Here is a 27,927-nt window from a genome sequence, read left to right on the forward strand (position 1 = left end):
GCTTGATTTGGACTGACTGGAGAATCCAATAAAAAAAAAATTTACCACTTATGGTATTTCAATTTTTCGATGAAGATTGGTTGATGCATGAGATTCGTGTTTGAGGAGTTAAGAAGCTCAAATCTCTATTGTCTTCTTGATCATCATTTTCTCAATCTTCTAAGTCTTCATTCTTGGGAATTGTTACACCCATTGTGTTCTATTATAATGATTTAGAACATAAATTTCCCCAATTTGTCTCTTCTTTTAGAATTCCACCAATTTGAAACTTATTGTTATGAGCTAGAAAATTTAGACATAACTGATGATAAGGTTAATTATTAAAATAACAAAGAAGACCATTGGACGTTTTGTCATAATTGTGGAGAAGACCCTTTAAAACAAGATCTATTTGGTCAATACCCCTTAAAGGAAATAGATCTATTGCATACTCTCTAAATTGGCAAATAATTAATAGTATTGAAGAATCCATTCTTTTTCATATCTATTGACCAAATTAAACTTGCAAAATTTATAGCATGATTATTAATGGAAGCTGATATTTGGAAAAATGTCATCAACAACAATCCTGATCCACATCCATCTTTAATCCATTTTCCCAAGTTGTACCAATTTAGTCTTCTATATAATGGAATAAATTCATAGGTTCATATTATCTTAATTAATGCAATTATGGTTGGTTTGTATGAGAATTTATGACATTTAATTTTCTCTAGTGATACTCTTCATGAATTGAACCACTTTCTTATTCTTAACTGGAGTCACTTTAATGTCTCTATGTTGAATACCTTTTTTTTTTTAAAGCAAGTAACTGTCATGCCTAGAATTCTACAAGGCAAAAACTCAACTTTTTTTTTTGAACCATACGACAAAGAATAATACATATGTATCTTGTACAGTAGATATACTTAATCAAATGGCACAAAGATAGAAATCTATAACTCATTTCTTAAAGACACTAGGGTATTACTAATGTGATTATGCATCAGAGGTAAAGCCTAGTGACTTATAGGTTTGATACTTCAACATAGTCTTAGGTGTCAAGGTTAATTCTTTCCATGTTTATCATCTTTGTTAGTGTTCCTCTATGATACATTTATAATATTTTCCTTAAAGGGCATAAAGAGTCATATATGACTTACATCCTTTCATATTATAGTTTAGAGTATAGAGTCTTGATATTATATCAATTATTTACCAGGGTGCTTATCTCAAGTATAGTTGTCTTACATATCCCTTTATTTATTTAATTTTTAAATTTAGTTATTTATTATGGGTGTGTACAATTAATATGACTCAAACTTCTTATTTGAAATATTAATGAATTCAATTCCTTAATCATTTTCACTATAATATTAAGAACTAAGATCACCTTCAGTATTAAAGATCCTTAAAACCAAAATGTCTTCATGCACCAACTTCTTAAAATAATTGAATTGTATTTATGTTGCATATGAATACAAAGAAGAAAAATACTTTATATTACAATATAATATTAATTCATTCCATCAAAATCAATATTAATATACAACTTTCCGAAAAAAAAAAAATTAAAACTTTCCCTAAGTCTATGATGACAAACCACCCCTAATAAAATCATTAACTTTAATTAACTCAAAAGAAAAAAATTAAAATTCAATTATCCTAACAATCCCCACTTCCTATGCTACCCTTGTTTTTTTCCTAACTTTATAACTATGCATCAACAAAAAAATTTAATACAAACTACCAACTTACTTTTTCCCTAAACTTTTTTTTTTTTTTTTAACTATCTTTCTAACTACCTAACTACCCCTACCCCCTAAACCTACTCCCCTCCCATTTTCCAATGTCCACCACCCATACCCTCTCTCTTCCCATGTGGGAAAGAGGAGGAAGAAGGTGTGCTTCCTAAGGTGCCTCCTCTTATTTAATGCCTCCAATAAAGTAAGGCCACCAGGAATAAGAGGGGGGAAAGGTTTGTCCTTTCTCCCCACAATTTTCTTTTTTCTTTTTTTTAATTATAAAGGCCCGCTGACAAATTAAATAGCCAGTCACCTCCAAGGGATGGGGATTTTAAATAAATGTCTTTTTTTGTTATTTTTTTTAGCTATGGTCATTACTTACTGACTGTAAGGGTACATCCTTTCAACTATATGATCTTACATTTTCATTTTATTTTGTTTTCCTCTTAGGTAGCCTTCTAAATTATGATTGTTGACTTATACATTTTTATATTGCAATTGGATAAATATGAATATTTTATTGTGATATCATTACTTTAATAACTATAATTTCTTGGAAGGTGATTTAGTGGGTTTTCCATACATTTTCCAGCAAGCAATATTCACCTATAGGCTACTTTTGAAGTTAATTTCTTTTTTCTAGTTTTCTTTATGGATTCTTATATTTGGTTTAAGATCAACATGAAATAATAGAACAATTATTTCTATCAATGTAATTTTTGATGGTATATTTTTTTTCATTGAACATATTGAAATGTATTTGCATGGAAACCTCAAAGAACATCATTTATGCTAAATCCACTATTGAAACTTAATCCATTATTGAAAACTAAATACATAGTTGAAATTCAATACATTTACAATAGCTTTTAAATGCAATTTCTATTTCTATTCATCATTCAAGATTGAGCATGAATGCATCTATTTTTCCTAGGAGAGTTGAGAATAATAGGATAACCAAATGAGATAAATTCCTTCACTATCTACAATAATGCTTGATCCATTCCTTCTACTCATTCAAATACAAGATAATGAAGCTACAATCACAATACAATATGATTCTCATTCTTAATCCTCTCATTGCTTCCATACAAAAAATTTCACAAGAATAAACATAGGGTGGTGGATTCTCCATTATAACTACACATGGAAAGCTTACTGCAACACACAAGTAATTCACAATTCCTTTCTTACAATGTGGCATACAACACAATAGTGATCTTTCCACCACTAAATTAAACATGATTACAAGAAGGGGATTACTTCCTTCATCGCATCACAAAACAACATGTCTTCTTCTTCATCAATGCAAGGAAAGTTTTGATAGCTCCATGAATCCAAGAGCAACACCTGAAAAAAAAAAAAAAAAAAAAAAAAAGACAAGGAACAATGGAAGCTCACCTCCCAACCTAGGCCTTAAGGAGGCCACCCACTGAGCTTGGGGAAACAAGGAACAAATGGTTTCACTCTACACATTCACATAGCATGCATCATCACAAAAATATAACAAAACACTACACAATACATTACAAGACAACCCATCCCAAGGCTTGCACAAATATTCAACAATTGAATCAATTTATAGGGTGAAGGTGGGCTCTCTCCATGAGGAGGACTTCCAAACTATGATTCAAAAATATGCACATATTCTCATTATCAACATTCCCTTTTGAGGCTTACAATGACTTCCCTCTTCACACACCTCCTTATACCTCCCAAAATGCGAGTAAACAAGAAGTCCAAATTCCATTGAACACATCAAAATCATCTCCACACATGGGAGAGTTCCTCAACTACATGAGTGAGCCCAACTAACCCCTTCACCCAAGCATCTCTTCCCTCCCATGGGTGAGTGATGCACACAACATGAAACAAAGCAAGATTCAATAAAGAAATCACATAAACTTCTCACATGCAACACTCAAACAAAAGATCCCTTTTCACAAACCACATCTACAATACACCAAATTTACCATGAAATGAAGAACACCATATCAACTCTACATGAAAATGAAGAACATCATGGATCATGGATACCAACCTCACTCTAAGTAATGGAAAATAAAAAGTTGTAGCAGAGCTCCTTATCCTCTTCCTCCAAACCCTATTTGTCTCTAAAGATAGAGAGTGGCCAAGTGAGTTTCTAATTTGGCCATGCCTCTATATATCACTCTCATTTTCGGATTCAATATAAAATGCATTCTTTTTTAGTCTCCTAGGTCTTCTAGGCACCATAAGGTTCACTATTAACCTCCTAACTTAAAGTATTATCATGGGTAGGGTTTATTTTTATCACAAATTCACCTTAGAGTTACTTTATGGCCCTCACAATGCTAGGTAAGCTCAAATTTCAAATTTTCTATGGTGGTAACCTTGTTTACTTTACTAATTTAAGGAAATAAATCAAATTCCTCAATTAGGGTATTTAACTCAGGATAAGGTGGTCACATGATCCGTCATCAAAGAACATGTCATTTCCACATAATGATTACAAGTGTCAAGTGACACACACAAAACTCACTATACATCACACATGACATGTTTTGAATCTACTCATGAAATACATACTACACACATACATTTTATGTTTGAAAAATAAATAAATCACAATAAAGTTTATGAATCTTCTAAAGATTCACCTTGGTAGTGTCATATTAACATGAGTTTGTCCTTGTTTCCCCATTATGTCTCCATGGTTCCTTTCCTACACACTTAACTCAAGCATCAGTAGTCCAATGAAAAAGTCACATATAAAATACATATGAAAGTAAAAGTATATGATAACTTTTTTATTCTACCATTCAAATACAACACATTCGTAATTAACTCCCTATTTCTATCATTCACATGTAACATTTAATTATTAGCCTTCAAAAACTATACATTACTAACGTCCTTAATAAGATCACATTAAGCATTAGAATCACATTGAAACTCATTTCTAATATAATAATGAAGTACTAAATAAATATCCATTAATTCATCGACTAAGCCAATTAAGTCCTATTACATATCATAATGGAAGATCACAAGGTAAATATCATCAGATAAGTAGCAAAATTTACTATCCATCAAGTATCAAAATATATGTCGAGATATCCAGTCCTAAGTAACAAAATGGAAATACAATATCTATGCTATGATGGGTTAGGGTGAGGCCTCACAATGATGTTATATTCCTTTTGGTCTTCTTGTATCTTGTTCTTCCATTATTATTGGGAAATATTTTCTCATTTTTAATTTTGCACAATTTTTATTTCATTTTCCTTTTTAGTAGAAGTATTGGAAAAGAGAGTAGGATTTTTTATATAGGATCATCTTGGGTTTCCTTTCTATCATGTTCATCTTTGTTCATTTTTCATGTTACTAATGAGTTCTAGTGGTTGTCAAGTTGTCGTTGTTGTTTAGGGTTGGTCGAGTTGTTCAGCATTGGTCGAGTTGTCTAGTATTGACTGAGAGCTTTGGTGGTTGAGTGTTCCTTTGTGCACTAAGTGAACCTATTATTATTTGTGCTCAGTTCCTTCTTTGACCAATTTTTCATGTGATTAGTTCCTAGTGTGAGCCAACTTGTGCATTTAATTTGAATCATGAAATTTAATGAAAGGACCTTATCTTGGGATGTATGTAACCAATTTTGAGGTTAGCCTTCTATTATGTAATAATATACAATCATTTATAATTCATTTAGCAAGTATAAATAGGGGTGGTTAAGTTAGGTCAGGTATGATGGAGAGAGTGGGTGTGAGTTGAGAAGGCTAGAAGTCTATTTTAAAGTTCTAAGTTTGGGATTTCATAAATTATTTTTACTGCCCATAACCTAGAAGGCCTTAGAGTTGGGCATGTATGTTGATAATTTGATGAATCAATAAAGCATTTGTTTTTCCTTGTCTCCTTGGTGTTTTCCCCAATGTGTTTTCTTTTTTTATGTTTATTTAGTAAGGTGCTTGGACAAGTAGGTGTGTAGCTGGCCCTAGCTATTCAGATTCCTCCTTGCATTAGGTGGTATCAAAGCTTAAGGTTTTTCCTTGAGGAGATTAGATCATGTAGAACACTAAGTTAGATTTGGTTGTAGGGTGGAAGATCTACAGATTTGACCTATAAATTGTAGAGGCTTATGATATTGCAGGAACCTATTTTTAAAGATAATTTGAGGCAGAGGAAATGTTAACACTGCTATTATGGACATGTTGATACAAATTATAGTCAGATTAGACATTGTAGAGATATCCAATAGTAGAGGACTGCATATTGATGATGTGAGTGATAATGAAGCAGTGAAACCAAACCCTAATGCAAAACCTGAGGAAGATTGGGATGAGGAAAGATTGTTAAGAGTGTTGTCTAGGGAACATTCAAAGCATGTTGTGGAAGTTGCTCCTTATGATGGAAATTTGGACACCAATATTGTATTGGATTGGATCTTTGATATGGATAAGTGTTAGTTTGTGGTGATTGATTAGGGAAGTACTGTACACACTTCATAATTTTGGGCTAGGGCTGATGTATGGCTGACATATGCCAACATTTTGGGCCAACCTAAAGTGGAAAAAAATTTGTATAAAAGGGCTTACCGTTAGGTATCTTTCATAGTATGTGATGCAAAAATTTCTTCTTGTGGTGGTATTGAGTTGTAAGGGATTACAGATTGTAATCAAGTTGTAATCATTAGATCTTAATAATATTGGACTTGTTGTTTAGTGGACGTAGCCCAGGGTTTGGGTGAACCACGTTAAACTTGGTGTCTTGTGTTCTCTTCTGTGTGATCTACTATTTTGTCTTATATTGTTTATATTTGAAATTAATTGTTATTTATGTTTGTGGTTTAATCCTAACAATAAGTTCTTTGAGTTTGAAGGCACTCCTAATAGTAGGAAGGTGAAGATTGTAGTCACTAGGTTGAAGGGTCATGCCTCATTGTGGTATGAGAATTTGCAAATTGATAGATAGAGAAAAGGAAAAGAGAAGATCAGGACCTACCTAAAAATGGTGAACAAGGTGAAGAAGAAGTTACTTCCTTCTAATTACCAAGTTATCTTATTTATAAAAATGCAAAATTTGAGACAAAAGGACATGACTTTGAAAGACTGTACTTAGGAATTCTATAGATTGGATATCATATCCGAACATGTGGATGATGAGGTTGAGAAATTTACAAGATACCCGAATGGATTGAGATTTGGAATTTAAGATGAGATAAGTTTTGTGAAACTGTAAAGTATGGAAGAAGCACATCAATATGCCTTGGATGTTGAGGATATCTTGACAAAGAAGCATGAATAAAAATAGAGAGGTAGAGGTGGTAGATTCTAGAGAGGTAGAGGTATATCCTATGGAGAAGGTGGTAGACCTGACAATTTTACACAAGATAAGGGAAAATATAAGTAGAAAATTGATGAGAAGGGAAAGACCGGGTGGAAAGCTGGTAATTCTTATCGAGGAGGAACTAGTTCTTATTGAGGAAGAGGTAATTCTTATTCTAGATGTGGTTTCCATAGTAATTGTTTTAGATGTGGATAAGAAGGCCATAGATACTTTGAGTGTAGATAGTCTAGTGGAAATGAAAGTGGTAGCAGAAATGTTATGATACAAGGTGACACTATGCACCCTTAGAGTGAAACATGGGTTGGAGAAAATTTCATGATGAGAAGAAATTTGTGCAGTAAGAAATTTGAGGACAAGGAACTTGTTCATTGAAGAAGTCTTTTCAAGACAACATATAAGATAGCTAGGAAACATTGTAAAGTGATCATTGATAGTGGAAGTTTAGACAATTTGGCATCAAAGGAGTTGGTTACAAAGTTGTAGTTGTAGAGGCTAAAGCATCCTAAACCCTATCATGTTTCATGGATTAGGGATGGAATAAGATATTGGTAAGAGAGAAATATATTGTGAAATTAAAGATTGGATATTACTTTGACGAATTTCTATGTGATATTATGCCTATGGATTATTTTCATATTTTGTTGGGTAGATCTTGGCAATATGATAAGCATGTTGAGTATGATTGCAGATTGAATCAATATACTATTTGGAAGAGTGGAGTTATGGATATATTAATTCCTTTGATTAAGTCTCTTGATGAGATCAATTGCACTACTATAAGAATTTGCATAATTAGTAGAAAGAAGTTCAAAAAATAAATGAAAAAGAATCAAGTTTGTTTTATTGTAATTCCTAAAGGGTCAAGTTGTGGTAGTAATGGTTGAGCAACAAAGTATAGTAATGATTGAATGATAGATTGAGGTTAAGCAACAAAAAATAATAGAGGATAAGTACCAATAGAAATAGAAAACTTGTTGAATGAGTATAAACAATTGTTGTCGAGGATATATCTGATGGTTTAACACTAGTAAGATGATTCATGAAGCTATTTTTCCTAATAAAGCACCATATAAGTTGACACCTACAAAGAATGAAGAATTTAAAAGACAAGTGAAAGAGTTGTTATAGAAATATTTTATCAGAGAGAGTATGAGTTCATGTGTTGTACTTGTGTATAGGTACCTAAGAAGAATGGAGAATGGAGAATGTGTACTAATTCTAGATTTATTAACAAGATCATAGTGGAATATAGGTTTCCTATGTCGAGGATGGATGACATAATGGATTGTTTAAGTAGAGAGAAGTATTTTACCAAGATTAATTTCAAGATTGGTTATGATAAGATTAGAATCAGAGAACGTGATGAATTGAATACTGCTTTCAAGATAAAATATAGTTTATATGAATGCTTGGTTATGTCTTTTGGTTTGACTAATACACCTAGTACTTTCATGAGGTTGATGAATGAATTTCTCAAGATATAAATGGGTAAGTTTTTTATTTTTTACTTGAATAATTTTCAAATATTTAATAAGATTAGGGAAGAACATCTTAAGCACGTTAGACAAGTCTTGAAAAAATTGAAAGAGGAGACTTTGTTGATTAATTTGGAAAAATGTTTCTTTTTGCAAAAGGAGATCATGTATTTGGGATTTTTGATTTCAGCTAATGGTTTGAGAATGGATCTTGAGAAGTTTAAAGAAATTTTGGAATGGCCTACACCTAAGAATTTGGGTGAGAACGTTTCATCATTTGGCTAGTTTCTACAGAAACTTTATAAAGAATTTCAATCCTATTTGTAATTCAATGGCTGAGATTATGAGAGGAGATTAAAATGATTTCAAGTGGACAAATGGGGCTTATAAGAGCTTTGAGAGTTTGAAATAAAAGGTTGTTGAATTACCTCTATTAGTTTTTCCTAATTTCAATGAGGTATTTCAAGTTGAATGTGGTGCAAGTGGGAGTGCAATAGGAGTTGTATTGATTCAAGAGGGTAAACCTATTTCTTTCTTTAGTGAGAAGTTAAATGATGCTAACAAGAATTATTTTTTGTATGATCAAAAAATTTATGCTATTGTTCAAGCCTTGAAGAAATGGAGACATTATTTGATTCTTAAGGAGTTTGTGTTGTATACTAATCATAAAGATTTATAGTATTTGGGAAGTCAACATGAGTTGAATCAAAGATATATGAATTGGGTTGAATATTTTCAGAGTTTCATATTTGTGATCAAGCATAAAATTGGATTTACTAATTGAGTTGCATATGCATTGATTAGAAGATGTTCTTTGTTAACTGAGATGAAGGTTGAAATTCTTGGTTTTGATGAGATGAAGGAGGTGTATGATATTGACCTTGATTTTCCTGAGGCATGGAGAGAGTGCAAAGCACAAAATCTGTCAAGTCAAATGAGTAACTTTGATGAGTGTTTCATTCAAGAAGGTATATTGTTCAAAGGAATTTAGTTGTGTATACTAAAAATTTCTATGAGAGTGAGTTTGATTAAAAGCATTGTGGTGGATTGGATGGACATTTTGGAATTGATAAGATATTGAATTTTCTTAAGGATAAGTATTATTGGCCAAATATGTATAAGAATATTTAGAATATTTCAAGGAGTTGTGGAATTTGTCAAGTTGCAAAAGAAGTAAGTCAAAATACTAGATTATACACACCTATTTTTATTCCTAAGAAACCTTGGAGTGACATCAGTATGGTATTTTTTCTGAGATTACCTAAGACAACAAGAGGTTATGATTCCATATCTATTATTGTGGATAGATTTTTCTAAAATGGCACATTTCATACCATGTAAGAAGACATCAAATTTTATGCATGTTGCTGATATTTTCTTCAAAGAGACTATTAGATTACATGGATTACCAAAAAGTACCATTTCAAAGAGAGACAATAAGTTTGTTGGTTATATTTGGAGGACTTTGTGGAAGAAGATGGATAATAAATTGAATTTTAGTTCTACATTCCATCCACAGACAGATGAAAAGATAAAGGTTGTAAATAGGTTGAGATGTTTAGTTGGAGATAAGCTAAGTAATTGAGATATGGTATTAGTACAAGCTACATTTGCATATAATCATTATGTGAAAAGTAGTACTGGAAAAACACCTTTTGAGATTGTTACTGGAATACAGCCTAGAGTTATACTAGATTTGAGAGATGTTGTTTGTGAAGAAAAGAGAAGTGTTTAAGGGGAAGTATTTTCTAATTTAATGAAGTCTTTGCATGAGGAAGTGAAGTTAAGATTGGAGCAAAGTAATCATAACTATAAAGAGAATGTTGATAAGTCTACAAGACATCATGATTTTTGAAGTTGGTGACGAAGTGATTATTCATTTGAAGAAAGGCATATTTCCTATTGGAATGTATAGTAAGTTGAGAATGGAGAATTTTGGACCTTGTAAGATCTTGAGGAAGTTTGCCTATGGTAATGCTTATGAAGTTGAGTTATATAATGATATGGATATATCTCCCATATTTAATGTTGTTGATTTATACAAGTATCATGAGTTAGATGATGAAGTTGTTGTATCAAATGATTATCCTAACAAGTAGATTGAATAAGTTGAATATATATTGGACCAAAGAGTCGATAAAAGAACAAGAGGAAAAGATTACTATGAATGTTTGGTGAAGTGGAAGAATGGACTAGTTCAAGATGCTACATGGATTTCTCAATCTGAGTTAGACTCAGATCACGTTGTGACAGTTGCATGATTCAGGAGAATCATTTCTTTCAACCCTGATTGTTTGATGTAGGAGCATCCTAGGTTGTCTTGTTATCTTGTTCATCTTTGTTTATTCTTTCTATTAGTGTCAAGTTCTAGTGGTTGACGAGTTGCAGTTGTTGCCAAGCTATTCAATGTTGGTCGAGTTGTCTACTATTGTCTGAGTGCTTTGGTGGTCAAGTTTTCCTTTGTGCACCAAGTGAACTTGTTATTTGTTGATGCTCAATTCCTTCTTTGACTGAGTTTTTCTATGATTAGTTCCTAGTGCGAGCCAACTTGTGCATTTAATTTGAATCGTGAAATTTAATGAAAGGACCTTATCTTGGGATGTGTGTAGATTATTTTAAGGTCAACCTTTTATTATGTAATAATCTAGAATCATCTTTAAGTCATTTTGGCAAGTATAAATTGGGGTGTTTAAGTTAGGTTAATCTTTAGTGGTCATTTTATACGGTGCTAATGACATAAATTCTCTCAAATATCTTTCTTGAAAAGTTGATTGATGACCAACTCCAAGGTTCCAAATGGTAATTTGTCAACCTTTTGGGTAACTCAATTGAAGATAAATGTGAATGTTCACAAGGAGGCCTTTGCTGGTATCCACCAATTCTACACAACTTTGCTAAAACATAACCACAAAACAATATATTTTTGCATTTTCTATTTTATGATTAACGCAATTTGTAAATGCAACTATATGAATTCCTATTTTAACCAAATGTTTGAAAAAAAATAACAAAGATAGAGTAACAAGAGATTAAAGAAAATTACTCAAAGCAAAATTCCTAACCAACATAAGCTAAAGTAACAACACGTCTATGAATTAAATTATCAAAAGGATTTGGTACCAAACCAATGAAATTAGGAGCAATGCTTCTTCAACTTGACTGATGAAATTGTCGATGGGAACTTCAATGAAAAATTAAAATATGTTTCATGTTTCATCAAATCGTGAGACCATAGAAAGTTTGCTCACGTGAAAAAAAATGTTGTATGAAAAATAGTGATCATTTCTCCAATTTGTCACAACAATAAAATTTGTTATCATAAGGCAACCACCATAACTAAAAGATAACACAATTATAATAATGCAATAAAACCAATATCTCCATTATCATTCACAAACATGAATTCACAAAAAATAACAAACTCTGACAAGATTTACTACACTCAAAATGAGAGCACCAATATCATTCTTTATTGCATCAAAACATCGGCTTGGAGTATATATTAAATCAATGTTTTAAAAATAAATCCTCTCCTCCTTTTGCGTTAGAAGTGAGAGCTCTTATAATGAAAACTCATGATAAAAAATTAATAAAATAAAACTAATTACATACAAATTGATGCTCTAAATGGTGCTAAGTAGGTCTCCAACCTTGTTTACATCAATTAATAGCTGCATGAGCCTTTACATGACTTTAAAAAATGAAAAAAGAAGAAGATGAGAAGAGAGAATTCATGAGATTATCTGAGAGTCACTGAGACTTGTAAAAATGCAAGCTTGGCCTTCTACTGGTGTTTCTAGGAGTTGAATTATCGTTAAAACACATTTCTAATGCATGTAATACTCAAAAATAGCAACTAGAAGTTAATTGTTGGCACATTGCTTCTTCTTCAAAATTGTTGGCACACCTCTAAAAGGACCAAAAAATTGAAAAAAAAATTTCTAACTCCACAATTTTCCAAGTCAAAATTTTTCTAATTCTGCAATTTTCCAAGAGTGAGAATTTTTCTAACTCCACAATTTTTAGTTTCCATCATTTGAGTCTTGTTGACATTCAACCAAAATGATGTGTCAATGCTCTTGTTATCCATTTTTCCCCCCTATTGTTCCAATTTTGCCAATCTCATGAAGTACCCAAGGTGAAGGCCATGCCTAGATTCTCTTAATTATTCATTTATTGCCATGCAAGTACATTAGGGATACGTAAAAACCTTATTCCTTTCTTTTATATCCCTAAGTCTTCAAATTTTTCATATTGCATGTTATGTTCTTAAGAATATTTCAAGTCATGATCATGTAACTGCCTTTCATGACCTTGTCACTCTAGTTTAACACTTAACCATTAGATGGGTTGCGAAGGCACGACATAGTATAGTTCATCATCAACACGGATTCCTAGCTATTAGCACTAGCATTGAAATTCAAGTCATGAAAGAATGACTCACTATCAATCTCATGATCATGGATCAATTATGTCTTAAGGGATTTTAAGTTGCAAAGCTATGACTAATGGTTTTTTCTTCCTTGTATGTAATTAAGGTCAACCTAGTGGTGGTGACATAATGATAGACAAGTATCAGTAGTTCAGGAGTTTATGGAGCATCAAAAAGGAATAAATACAATGAGGCCCAGAGATGAGGTCCATACCATTAGATTAGAAGTAGATCAATGGTTGTCACTTTCTCTCTTTTCAAGGATGCATTAAGAATAGACAAAGAGAGAATCTGAGCAGTGGACATGTGTCTTGGTGGGCCCAATTCATATGAAACTCTTCATCATATCATCACAAGGGTCTAGAGACAAATAATATGATTAGTTTCAAAGGAATTGTTCATCAAATAAAATTAGATAAATTCAACCAATACCATTCCATCAAAAGCTTCAAAGCTTCAAGTTGTGAAGTTGTAAAGTCAAATAACTACAGTCAAATCCAATGCTTTCGCATCATCGCACATGGCCAAAGGTTACCTAGAGTTTAGGCCACAATGTTGTAAAACAAATTATCCACACTATCACACTTGGTTAAGAATAGACTAGGGTTTAGGTGAAGAAGTGCCAATTTCCCTTGTCCCACTCTCACGAGGTCAAAAGATGGGTTAAAAGTTAGGGTTACAATAGAGTGATCAATAGTTAAAGATGTCTTTGTAGCTTCACGGGTCAACATGGTCAATAAAGGAATATAGTTGTGAGGTTTTGATGACATAAAATGGTCAATTCAATGATTATCATAATGTTTCAAGTTAGTAGGCATTGAAGATATTTATGGTTGTAAAGTTACGATATAGGGTTTAAATAATTAAGTTAGTTGTTGGTGCAACATCACGTGTTCGAAACAAGTTTTTTGTTTGACATTTTTGATGGGGTGACGTGGTTAAAGATAAAGGTATCACAACATCAAATGGTTAGAGGGATGTTAAGTCCTAGCAGTTACAAAGATGTAGAGTAGTCAATTTCATTCTCATCATAAGGTCACTATAGTTAGAGTGCTTAAGTGTTTTCAAGCTGTGAAGTGGTGATCAAGTAGAGAATGAAGTAATCATAGTTTTGCATGGTTAAATAGTTAAAGAGGAAAATTAGTTGTGAAGCTATGAACAACGGTAGTCAGCAGGTCAACATAAAGATAGAAGTTGGGTGATCTGGAAGTATGTTTAAAAGACATAGGGCTATGTGGTGAAGTTGGATGGTTAAATTTAGTTGACCTAATGACATAGATGATTATGTATGGTTATGTAATCAAAAGTGGATCATTAATGGAAAATTGATTCTTTGATCATTTGTAACCATCTTTTGATATTCTTCATGCCTAGTAAATAAAAAAGACACTCCATTGCCACCATGGTGATCTATCTACCAAACTAGAGAAATTATGGTCATCATTTATGTCTTTTTAAAGCCAAAATTTACATGAGAGTGATTATTTGCATATGGATGTGCACTTGATCAAATCCTTCTAGAATCAACATCGATTGTCCTCTACAACTTGAAGGTAGTAGTTGAATTTTGGCTTTCAATGATAGCTTTCTCAGTTATGCTTGAGCTATAAAAGCAAGTTTTCTAACCCTTTTAAGGGTCAGTCTTTTCTTTGATTCTATAGAAGTGGTATGACATAATCTGCTACTATAATTTTCTTTTTCTCTAAATGAATATAGTTATTTTTTGTATATTTTTCTTCCATTAACATATTGTGCAATATCTTCTTGCCTTATGTTGATTTATTGCTTCCATTCTTCAACTATATGATCGTATCTACTTGGCCTTTGAATGATATAGAGTGCAGCTCTTTCCTTATAGAATTATTTTGGTTTCTGATCTGTATATGGTTGTTGAGTTAAGAAAGAATTTAATCTATGTATTTTGAGATTATATTGATGAAATTTGCTTTCCTCGGCAAAGATAAGACTAGACATACTATTTTGGTGTATCACCCCTCTAGATTAGATTAGGTAGTTTGATTTTCATGTATTTCCTTCTCCCTTTTCCTCTTAGGAAGTAGTTAGGTGTACCCTAATAGTAAGGAATCCAACCTTCTCCAGAGAATCAATCTCATTGTTCAATTCCTACAACATGGAGATTGTTTCCATGTTTCATAAGGTTGCCTTTAGGTCAAACCTTTAGGAGAGGGTGAAAAATTTTGTGATAACAGTTATGCTTTGAAATTTTGGATGGAAGAGGTGATTTCTTAAGGAGCTAAGAAGTATAAAGATTCATACTTTTCCCTCACTTCCTAGTGGAAGTCATGAAGTGTAACTTTTTGCACTTTCCTTGGAACTTGAAAGTCATGGGTTTGAGTGTGATCTTAGCTACTACAAAAGAAAATGAAGCCATGGTAATGCTGGGCACCTTAGGGGCATCTGGATGTTTTATATATGCACACCTATGCACTTTTAGAGACAATTCATTCACCAAATCTTCAAATTGCACACCTTCACACACGTGCACCTTTAGGGAAGTGTGCAAAGTACTCAATTCATCCAAAAATCAAAGTTCTCACTTTTGAAAATGATTTATGGGTTTTTCTCAAATGAGGCCTAGTACCACTCTTCAAAAACTTGTAAAATTATGCACCTACATACCATAGTGTCTTTGGGACCTTAGCCATCTTCAAGACTTTTAAAAAGTGTACCTTTAAAAAGTGCACCTTCAAAAAGTGCAAGGTGCTTGATTCACACAAAAATTAAAGTTCTAGTTTTTGAAAATGATTTTTGTGTTTTTCTTAGACGGAGTCTGGAAGCACTTGTGTGTACTTATTCTTGGTCTTTTTTATTATTTATGCCCTCTGTATAGTCAAACATTTTCATAGACTTGAACTCCTACTTTTTCTATCTGAAATCATGAGGTGCCTATTTTGAAAATGCATTTCAATACCATAGTAATTTTTTGTGCTACATATGATGATGATTCTATGATGACCTACACAAAAGATAATTATTGGAAATGATTTAAAAGATCATGAATGAAAAGTAATGGAATTGGTAAAGAATGTTTTCAATCATTATTTTGTCATTGATGTCAAACTTGCTACTTGCAGGAATGATAATTGCTTTAGTGATCCAAATATTATCAATTGGTTGATTGACAAGGAGGAGGCAATCAATAAGATGTAACTAGAGCACCTAGAGAAAGGTTGAAGTTATGATGTTATAATGAAATATAAGGATCATCTAATCCATTGATGAAATAGTGTATTGATGTTATGGACACACTAAAACACATTAAAGATGTAAGGTTTAGCTAAGTCATTTGTAAAGCCTAACTAAGTTCATTAGAGAGAGCCGAGCAAGCTAGTTAGTGCTGAATAGATTCTCAGTTGAAGCCGAGAAAAGTTTAACTTTAGTAAGTGTTGAGTGATCTTCAAGTGCCAAGTGATCTTCAAGTGCTAAGTAAAGATCAGGTGCCAAGTAGCCTTCAAGTGTCGAGTGATCTTTAGGTGCCAAGCGAAGATCAGGTGCCAAACATGATACAAGTATCGAGTAACATAGAAAAAGTCGAGCATCAATAAACCAATAATGTTGAGTTGCTGCATTATTTTGAAAATCAAAGTTTTGCCAAATCTGAGCTGACATGGTAGTTATCTAAAATTTTGTGAATCAGATAGAAGATAAGAATAATGAGCTGGTGGCACAGAACACTATGTAAAACATTTTTGGTGAATACAATTGGATTCTAGATGAAGTTTCTATATAAGAGCAAGATATGGGATAGATACATTGTATCCTACCTAATCTATTGAAACCCTAAAGTTGGAGAGGAAGAATCAAGCAAGAAAGGTATTCCAGATTTCTATTTAAGGAGTCATAAGGTCACGAAGCAAAGGGGATGGTCAAGCATGAAAGAATGAAGTGCTGAAGAAGGTGCTAAGGAAAAAGAGAGCATAGATACTCTATTTTGATAGATGACCATAGATATGATTGCATTGGTATGATGAGCAAGAATAATTAAGGAGACAAAGCTTGAGATGACAAGTTGTCAGAGCTGAAGTGATTAAAGCCAAGCAAAGGATTGAACTGAAGTGTGATCTATAATCTGCAAAATATGTTGTAAGTTGTATCAAATCAAAAGCCATTATTGTTACTCTCTAGCAATTGTAACAATTAGTATAAATCCTATGGACTTAGGTTGGTTTAATAGCCATGTTGTAAATCCTTTAACAGGGTGACATTCCAAGTGAATGTTCCAAAGTCCTTTGACCAGGCCCATTCCTAATAGTATAGTGGAATCCTCTAACAAGGTCACATTTAACAGTGTGTTATAAGCCTTTAATAGGGCAGGCCTTTAACAAGGCATCACTTTAGAAGAGTGAGAATTGAGTAGCATGTTACTGGTGGTTTTTCCCATATTGGGTTTCCACATAAATCACTGTGTCATGTGTTGATCTTGCATGTTTTATTCCTGCATCTTGATTTGATGTAACTTGCTAAGATGGTTGATTTAAGCTTGGATGGATGAATAGTTTAATGGGCTCACTATAATTGGTGAAAAATTATTATTAGGGTATTTAGACCTTGGATAACTGATTCACACCCCCCCCCCCCCACTCTCTCAGTTATTCTAAAGAATTCTAACAATAAGCATTAGTATACTAGTGCTAGGGGTTAAAATCATGCTAATTGACTAGACTCCTAAACTCAAACTACAAAATTTTCACTCCCTAAGGCACCTTGGAATATACCCTATTCTGAGGAATGAGCTTTTGTGAGAAAAAATAAGGGAGTCCCCATTTTTGGAGTAAAAAATGGGACATGTGTTGTGGAACCACAATGGTTAGGTAGGCTAGAGAGTAGCTATGAGTTGAGGAGACTAAAAGTCTAAATTAAGGACTAGTGAAAGTTCTAAGTTTTTGATTTTGTAAAAAAATTGTATTGGTTGTAATCTAGAAGGCCTTACAGCTGAGCATGTAAGTCAATAATTTGATGAATCAATAAATTATTTTTTGTTCCTTATCTCCTTGGTGTTTTCTCCATTGTGTTTTCTTCCATTTTGTTTACTCAAGAGGTGCTTTGATAGGTAGGCGTATTGCTAGCACTAGTTATTTAGATTACTCCTTGTGTCAACTTTACTTATAGAAGATTCTTTAAAGAATTTATCATGGATTTATCTTCTTGATTAGCTAGAATCTAAACATTTGTCCTAGATTTATGCCCTATAACCTTTTCCCCAATATTATAGTTATGTTTCTTATACACAAACATTGAAGAAAGGTTCACTATGAAATTTTCTTTAATATTTTTAAAACATCTCTTTTAGAAAACATGTTCAGTGTAACCAAGATTATAGAAAGATTGATTATCTTGACCATTCTTGTTAAGAGCTTCTTTATTATATTTATAATCCCTTTCTTCAAGAAAACCATAAATTTGAATTCTCTCTTTATTCTCATATTGATCTTTTGAATTGATTAGATCTTGTTCTTTTTATCCTTGAAATATCTTTTCTTCATTCTATTGAAGAGCTACACATACCTCTAGCAAAGAAAAAATCTTATTCTCTTATTTTACATTTTAATGGGAAATAATATTGTTTATGCTCAATTACATGAAGGACTTGTTTGCCTATGGATTGATTTATATCTTTTTCTAGGTATACAACTATTTTATGTAATCTTGAAAGTTAATTCTATCAGAACTTTCTTCAACAATTTCTCTCATTGTATCATTATTTTAATTCTTTTTTTCTCATGGAGAACATTTTCATCATTTTTACAACTTAATATGTATTTAAAAAGATGAATCACTTCTTTATCCCCATTCTTGAAATGTGTAAGTATTTCTCCTTTCTTATGATTATATATTCTCTTAACATTCAAAGAGATGTGTCATTTTTTACTTATCTTTTCACATTCAAAATATTTGTGTTAATCTTTATGGCCAATACTTTCTCTAGAAATTTTAGGATCGTTATACTCAAACGATAAACTTTGGCAAGATCTTTTTGATATTAAAAGAAACCAAAACAAGGGGGTTGACCCATAAAAGACAAAAGTAGAAGTTACTACACATTAACAACAACATGAAAACATAATAACTTCAAAGCAAAATGTCAGCATTTCCCTTCCCTTGACATAGGAAAACCCAACCCAAAAGAACCATAAAAGCATCATAACTTTTTGACTATTAGTAAGAAAATTATTCACTAAAAGCATAAAGAAACAACTATATATCTTCCTACTATAACCAATATCTAAACCATTATGGTTGTTAAAAAGGTAATAGTAACTAGAGTATTGTGCCATGTGGGGCCATTATTTAAAACATAAACTTGAATCCCAAGGATCCTACACCAATAGAATAGCATATACTTAAAAATCATGAATTCAAATGTTTTCCCTCCTTGAGTTTCATTAGTACAAGTTGTTTCTAATATTCACCATAGAAGGAAAATAGCTCCCTCATTGCCTTGTTGTCCAAATCCTCCTTCTTGTATCTTGCTTCCTGCAATAGGCTTAGGGTCGTTGAAGAGGAATGCATGACCCTAAGCATATAGGTAGCCATTTCAATGTAGCTCATGTCCATAGTGTTTATCTCTACCTTGAGTTTGGTTATTGCCTCTATATTGGCTGCATATTCATCACACACAATAAAACCTTTTTTCCCCCTCCTAATAGATAAACCATTGTAATCCACTTGAACCTATTTATCTTTCTCAGGGATGGGGGTTAAAAATAATGAGGGAGGGATTATTATTCTTCTACTCAACCTTGGGGGTGGGAGAGTCCTTAGTCCTCATTGAATTTGATTGAGACATGGGTGGAGTTCTTGGTGTCACTTTGTTGTTTTTCAATGTCTTCCTAGTCCTCATTAATAAGTTTTTCCTTGTAGGAATTTTCATTGATTGTGGACTTTGGTTTGTTAGTAATTAAATGGGATCTTTATGCATGTCCCCCGAGCTCCCATTCAGAATCCACCACATAGATTTGAGGTTTAATTTTGGGTTTCTTAAATGTCACAATGGTATTGGTGGAGGATATTTTTGGATTGTTCCTAATTTTGAATGGGGTAGTCAACATGGACCCTACAAGAGGAGAGGTTTTGAATTTGTGGGAAGGGCTTTTGGAGGTTTTTTTGTGACTTCAAAACACACGCAATTTTGAACTCAAAATGGGGACCTTCTCTTTTCTTTTAGGGCAGTAAGTCCACTCTCTAGAATAGGGAATCTAGCCAAGTGCCCATAGGGGAGGGGCCCCTATGTTTCTAAGAGAGTCCATTAGGTTCAGTCAGTAATTGTCATTAAAATTCAAAGAGCTAGAAAGATAATAAAAATTAAAGGTAAAGAAAAGGTGTGCACATGTACACCAATGTACATGCACACCATAATAAGGTGCACTATGTGCACCTTCAACAATCTCATTAGAAATTGTAGGTGCACACATGCACACCCCTCAAAGGTGCACAATTTGCACGTGCCCAGACAATTATAAATATGAGACACCCTCTAGAGTGCTCACTTGTTATCTTTCTCCCCTCTAGTGTCACACCTTCAAACCATCACATGTTCAAAACTTCGTAGTTAAATATAGCTTCCTATTTGTTTCAGTCATCAAGGTAATACTCTTGTGCACTAGCACACCTTCCAAGGTTCTCTAGGTACACCATTGCACTTAAACATCATCTAACCTAGGGAAAAGGAAATTCAAACCTTCATAGTTGTGCACCCTTCAAAGGTGCACACCTCCAAAGCTACACTTCTACACATAGTTTTCATGTGTGTTAATGCTTCTTGATTTTTTTTCTCTTACTTTTGTCAAAAAAAATTAGTTCCCAGCCAGTCTGGCTGGATTATTTTGTATCATCTTGTTCTAATAACAATAGTATTGATGTCGACTTTTCATGTAGGTTAAAATGGCATCATCATCATCATCCATGGCAAAAAATATTGCACCAAAATTAATAACATTTAAGTTTCAAAGTGAAGGGAGAGGTCAAAGATGATATTTTCATTGATTCTAAGTGGGTTGGTGAATGTAACCTCACATCTCATGTCCATATAATCCTCATAATTGATAATGGCACTAGCTCATCATTATGTGCCTAAGTAGAATGTAGTAAAAGTGTCACAAGGGAGATGGTCTTGGACATATGCTCTAACATTATTAAGAAGGTTTTTTACCTACCTCTTTCAGATCTATTCTAGAGAATAACCTATGATATAGAAGATAAGTGGTATCAAAAGCATGAACAAGAATCAAAAGGCTTGGTACTAGAGAAATGCCTTCTAATTAGGCCCCTTGCTAATAGAAGACCTAGAAAGGTAGACATGACCCAAGGGTATATGATAAATGACATTGGCTATAGTATAGTCCTTTTAACCAAAGTCATGGGAGTCACAACAATAATTCATCTAGAAACATGGATGATTCACTTTATAGAAACCATCAAGAAGAGAGGCTTACCGATTGATTGGCCTACAATCATCAGCAATAACCTAGATGAGAAACTCATCTAAGTAAAGTCTGACCTTTGGTTCTACATAACTACATATATTGTTTATCTTCTAGTGGTGAGGCCAATGCACTATCCAGGTTTGGTAAAGTGAGGGAGTATGCAAGATGCTAATGCCTTCCCATACATAGTGTACCCCTAGTTGATGCAGAAGAAGCTCCCATTAAAGAGCCGAAAATATAGACAAGTGAATGGTGGTTTTGTCTTTTCTATAATCTCCTTTCTTGAAGAGGATTATGAAAAGATTTTACCTGTGAAATTTGTCACTAGAATAGTCCAAGTGGGTTCTTCTTCATTCAATTTAACACATTCACTTACGTTCGGGTGGTTGAAACTCTCTTGTGCCCCAAGACACTTTCACACTATCTCTCAAACAGACTTATAGTCTTGGAGATTGCTAGGTAATTGGCCTCATCTTATGATGGAGTGAGGAAGAAACATAAGAAAAAATAGGTGTGGCCTATTAGTATTGGAGCTTTTGAGATAAAACAAAAGAAAGATATATCCACTTATGAGATAGAATGTGATCAATATCCCTTGGATGACTATCTAGTGCCTTACACCTATTTTGGCAATATTTAGATGGTTCAACACCTGGTGGGGAGAGAGTTCATACTTGATGCTACTATTGATGATCATTGGATGAACTACATAGATGACTATGATGTTTGAATTAGGAACTATTATAGGATGAGTCTACAACTTCCAGAAAGAGACCTCAACTTGAATATACCTTTGAAGATATGGAATAAGAACAAAAAAGATATGTTGGATCCTCTCTACAATAGGGACATAATCTTTGAGAGACCCATAATGAATGTCAAAATTGGCCACAAAGAAAATGATGATATCTAGCATTGGGCAAGGCATGTCATTCAATTGACTAAAGATTGGGTGAAGAAGCCTTTCCACTTTGAGCTAGTTCCCAATGCACCAACATTACAAGCAACTATGAGGCCAAAGAAGGGTAAAGGAACCAAGGTTATAGTTCTAACATACCAAGAAAAGTCCCATGTAATACTAGAGACCATGTATAAGTACGAGTGGGAAGTAGCATACTTTCACATAGTTAGGGTCAACGGGAAGAAGAGAAAGAAGGATTTGCAAGAAGAGGAAACCAAATCAGAAGAGCTCCAACATGAGGAAGCCCATGCTCAACATGAAGAAGCCCCCCCAACTCAAGTAGAAGCTTCCCCATTAGTGCCAAAGAAGGATAGAACTGAAACAACGGTGGTAGGAGTGAAAAGGAAGAAGTTAAAGAAGAAGAATCATTGTGTCTCCTCAAATCCAAGAAGGAAAAGAGATTGAATCTCTCCTACTTAATAAGAGGACCTGGTAAGCAAGAGCTATAGAAGAGGAGAGACAGAGGAGTGCAACCCACATACCCTCATCCATTCAAGAGTAACCCATTTGACTCAAGGGGTCTACAAACCAAGAATAGGAAGGATGGACTTGTAATACCCCAAAATTGGCTTATTGCCATGATCACCAATTCTGGCATATTTCTGATCGATTCTAAAGTCCTATGTCACTAGGCAATTCTTATTCTGCTACTCGCTACTTAACTTAATTGTCAAATGCAAAAAACCTAAATCTGCATTAATTAGACTCTTTATTTAATTCCTATAGTATTGACTCACATTAGTCACATTAAACCTATTAATTAAGATTTAATTTAATTATTAAGTATTTATACTTTAATTAAATTAAATTATCTCCTAAGGCTACTGTACTATGAAATTAAATTTATTTAATTTAATAAATATGCCTATTGTTAATTAATTAAACAAAATTATTTAATTAAATGGAGAAGCTACTTCTAATTAATTAAGCAAAGTTATTTAATTAAATGGGAAGTCATTCCTAATTAATTAAATGAAGTTATTTCATTAAATAAGAAAAGTGCCTCTAATTAATTAAATAGAATTATTTAATTAATAAGAAAAGGTAATTATGAGAGCATATCTCATTTTATTAAATTAAATATCTCTCAAAAAATCTCTCTTCAGTTCAAAAAAGGGAAATTCCCAGTTCACTACTGATCAAATTGAAAATGACTCAAATCAATTACTCTGACACTAAAGTCTATCTGAGTTGACTAACTCTTACACTCAGATCTGAGCTAGCTAACTCCCCTTGATTTGGGAATCTTCCTTTATGATTGAACTTCATCTTCAATCCTGACCGTTGATTCAAATTGATCTCAACCGTTGATGGATTCCAAGAAAATCTATTTAAGAGACCCTCATCTCTTCATTTTGGGGGGGATGAATTAGAATTTGCATCAAATTGCTGTTAAAATTCATACTCACATTTTCTCACATTTGCTCACATTTTTTCAAACATCTTGCATTCTTAGTTTAAATTCATTTAGCTTAATATGCATAGGTTAATCTAGTTTTGTTTCAATTATTTTTAGATTAGAATGCATTTCTCATTCTAGATTAATTTGCATACTCATATAGAATTAGTTGCATTCTTAAATCCTTCATTCTTAGAGGGTCTGGTTGCTTACACCTCAAATCTGAGGATATCTAACAAGAAAAATCCCTTTAGATAGAAGGCAATAGGTTACCTTGCTAGCTGATTTTCAGATGAACAATCCAATATTCATTCCAGGATGAATCCAAAAATAAGGACCATGTTGAAGTGTGTGTGTTAGCATAGGCCACATATACATTTCTAGCACCCACCGTGGGGCCAAGAAAATCAACTTTTTTGGCCTCTTTCTACATTTTTTTAATCATTTTCGTGTTCTCTGTCTGTACTGTTCTGTACAGATTCGAGAATATTTGAGTGAGACTATTAATTATCACGCGAGAATCCAGAATCTTCGCTCGAAGATTCTCTGCGTGTCGCGTGAGAAAGTGCCTGAGCGCGCGAAACTTCGTGCAGTACCTGTTTCTTCGCATGAGCCGTAAAGAAATTTTGCATGGCTATGACAGAGATTTCGTGCGAAATCTTGTGACAACAGTTTCAATTTTAAGCATTATTTTTTGATCTTCAGATTGTTTGATTTCACTAACATTCTTATCTTCATCTATTTCTCTAGATTTCTTGTAGCTTAACCATTGTTTGCAGAACATTAGCAAAAGACTCCTTTTAAAACCCACTCAAAAATAGACTGACTATTTTCTTGTAGGATGCTTGTCGAAGATACGCTTGTCAAAGGCAATATTTCAAACCCACAAAATAATGTGTCTTCTTTTCTTGCTTTCAAAACTAGTCTAATTAGGGGCTTGTGAACTTCCTAGGGTGCAAAACGGAAGAATAGGGGAATATGCTCTTCACTTCTTAGAGGTCATGACCAAGAGTGAATCAAAAACCTAGATGCTTTTGAAAGACGGCATTCCGAAGAAGACAAGCAGCTTGGTGGTTCTCCAAAGCTTGTTCTCTTCTATGATAAGACAATGATTTCCTTTAAGGAAATCAAAATCTTTAAGGAAGAATGAGTTTGGATTGATTAAACCAAGTCAGTAATTAACTTGTCTTGCATGTTTGGGTGAGGAAATAAGGTAGAGGATTATGCTCTTTCCCCTTGAGGGAAATCAAAAACTCAAACCCTTATATCTAAACCACTAGTCTGTGTCAATCTTTTAGAGGGCTTGCCAGAGTGATCCAACCTTCGAGAACGACCCAAGTGAGCAGACTCCTTTCATCAAAGATTCCAACTCACTATAATCAAGATGCTTTGTAGAGAAAAAGACTCCAAAGTCAGATTAATTTCTTCCCCTTAATTCTTGATATCGCATATCAAGGGGAAGCTCTGATTGTACACTGGTCAGCGTCGGCCCCTGGCTTGTTAAGCAAGTAGTGTGTACTTTTAGATGGTGGTGTGGGCTACTAGCCTCAACTTTTCTTGTGGAGCCACTAGGGATTAATTTGAACAAAAGTCAAGTAAAAACCTCTTAGTTAGAAGCCACCCGATTCACCTCCAAAAGGAGGCATAATCTTTGTGCAAAGAGGGGGAAGAATCTCTCCTGTAGAACTCACCATAGGCATGCTACTAGACATTTGAAGGTGGTATATGCACTTGTCCCCTACCACAAGGGTGCTTGTTCAGCGTATACTATTGAGTCCTTTGAATATACCAAAAACATGGGCACCCTCTAGGGGGTGACATAGCTATGTGAGGTACACACATGCGCATAAGATGTGGGACAAAGGTTTTTCCTCCTCTACCAATTTTTCTTTCTAGGGATAAAGTGTGTTTTTTATCAAGTCATCAACAAAGTCCAAACTAGTTACAACAAACAAAAGTCAAGACTCCCCTATCCTGTCGAGTTGCTTTGTCCTCGGCAGGACTGTTTTCAACTACTACTTGCTTCCCATTGTCTTGTTTAAACACTTTGCCTAGATTGAAAACTTGAAACTTTGTCCAAACATCTTACTCGGTGAACCTTGCTACCTGTCCAATCAAATTTGTCTGCTAAATCTATCCACTCTATCTGAAAAGTCCAAAAATCTTGCCAAATTTAGTCGTTGTTGTAAAACTGGTCTACCTTCTCGTGCGAAAACTTTTTCAGTCTCTCGTGAAATAATATTGTCATCATGCAAAATAATTTTGTTCTTACACAAAATTAAATTGTTGTCATGAGTCTTTATGTGACCTCTAAATGTTCTTGCACAAAATTAAACCACTGTCACTGACTCTTGCGCAATCCTGGAAACTTCTTCGCATGGCCTGTAAAGGTTTCTCGCACAAAATCTTGTGTCAGCATTTCCACTTTTGGTCTGTTTTGGCTATTTGCGGTCTGCATGCTGCCCTTTTCTACATCTGTTTGTCACTCTCTATCTACGAACAGTCCCAAAACAACGGCACTTTGCTTTGCTAAGGGCTTGTATCTTGCACTTTGATTAGTCTTGTCTCATAAGTTATTTTTTATCCTCGTCTTAATGCTTGTCATACTTTGTGTCACATTGGTCACAATCTCTGGCTGTTCTAGCCTTTAAATCAGACCATGTGTGCCTTAGTGAACAGCATTCTTACTATTATCTTGTCCTTTTTGAGACTCAATCTTAGTGTAGTCCTTGTCTAGGTTCTAGCTTCTTATCTTTTTCTATGACTATCGCAACTAGAAGCAGAAACGTGTTTTATCCTTATAATCTTAGACATGGTCATGCTAAGGGTCATAATCATGATAGAGGTTGCTTACCTTTCGTTATGCAATCTATATCTAGTTCAGCTAGTGAGGCATCTTCACGATCTCCCTCACCTACCAGGTCATCTCGAATTCAGCGAACATTTTCCATAAACCTACAACAAATTAGGAATCCTTTGTACCAAGAGGATACTGAGACAAGTAGAGGTCCTACATTACCAAACACGATGTCTAATCCTTTTTATAGAGGATCTATTGAAACACAACACACTGAAACTGAACACATTCCTATAATGGCTAATCGTGAACCTGAACATAATAGTTATAGTCGACATCAAGAACCACCAAGGAATGACAAAGAAAAAGAGAAAGACTATGACACTGATGAGGAATAAGAAGAGGTGGAAATACTCCTTGAACACATAGCAAAATGTTGAAGAGACAAAAACTTTCAAAAGGTCATGGGAATCCTACTCAACGAGGAGAAAGAAAAATACTTTCTCAAACTTGCCCAAGAGGGAGCAAAGTTACCTTCTCATTTCAATGTGGAAACCATTGTCACACCTAAAGAAGAAACTGGGACCTCTAAACTCCAAAAATAATTGAAAATTATGCAAGACCAATTGGCTCAGATGATGCATAAGAAAGAGAAACCCACAAAGACATACACATTGGACACTCTTTGTCCCTTTCTATTTGACAAAAGCATAAACATGTCACCTTTCCTACGAGGCATAGAACTACCCAAATATGACAAGTACTTTGGTATTACTGATCCCCAAGATCACTTGCGAGAATTTGGTGCTTTGTCTATGGAGTTTATGCACGATCAAACCTACCTCATGTGTTTATTCCCTAGAAGCCTAGGTGGTCAGGCTTTGGAGTGGTTCTCACATTTACCTCCTGGTATCAAGATGTTTGACAAAATTGCCAATCTCTTTGTTCGGCAATATTCTCATAACATTCAACATCCTATCAATATTCGAGATCTATGAAACCTTAAACCAGAGGGTTGGTGAACCTTTCCTCACTTTCCTCCAAAGGTGGAGACAACTGTACACTAAGTATTCCCATAAAATCCCAGAAAAGGAGAAGCTTGACATTTTTACTAATAATCTCTTACCTAATTTTGGATATAGAGTCTAACTACAAGGTCCACGTACCTTTGAAGACATGATTGCAAAGACTATCCGTATCAAAAAATTTATGGTCAAGAAAGGTGAACTCACTCTTCAGAGAGACATAAAATAAGGTTCCACTTCCAACAGGGATAAAACCAAACATGTCAGGAAGAATTGAGAAATTGTACATGATGGAGTTGTTGACAATGTCACACCTAAACCTGCTAAAGTTACATTTCATCTCACAGA

Source organism: Cupressus sempervirens, chromosome 4 (genome assembly GCF_028749045.1).
Source record: "Cupressus sempervirens isolate cs-2001-9-10 chromosome 4, ASM2874904v1, whole genome shotgun sequence".
NCBI classification, from domain to species: domain Eukaryota; kingdom Viridiplantae; phylum Streptophyta; class Pinopsida; order Cupressales; family Cupressaceae; genus Cupressus; species Cupressus sempervirens.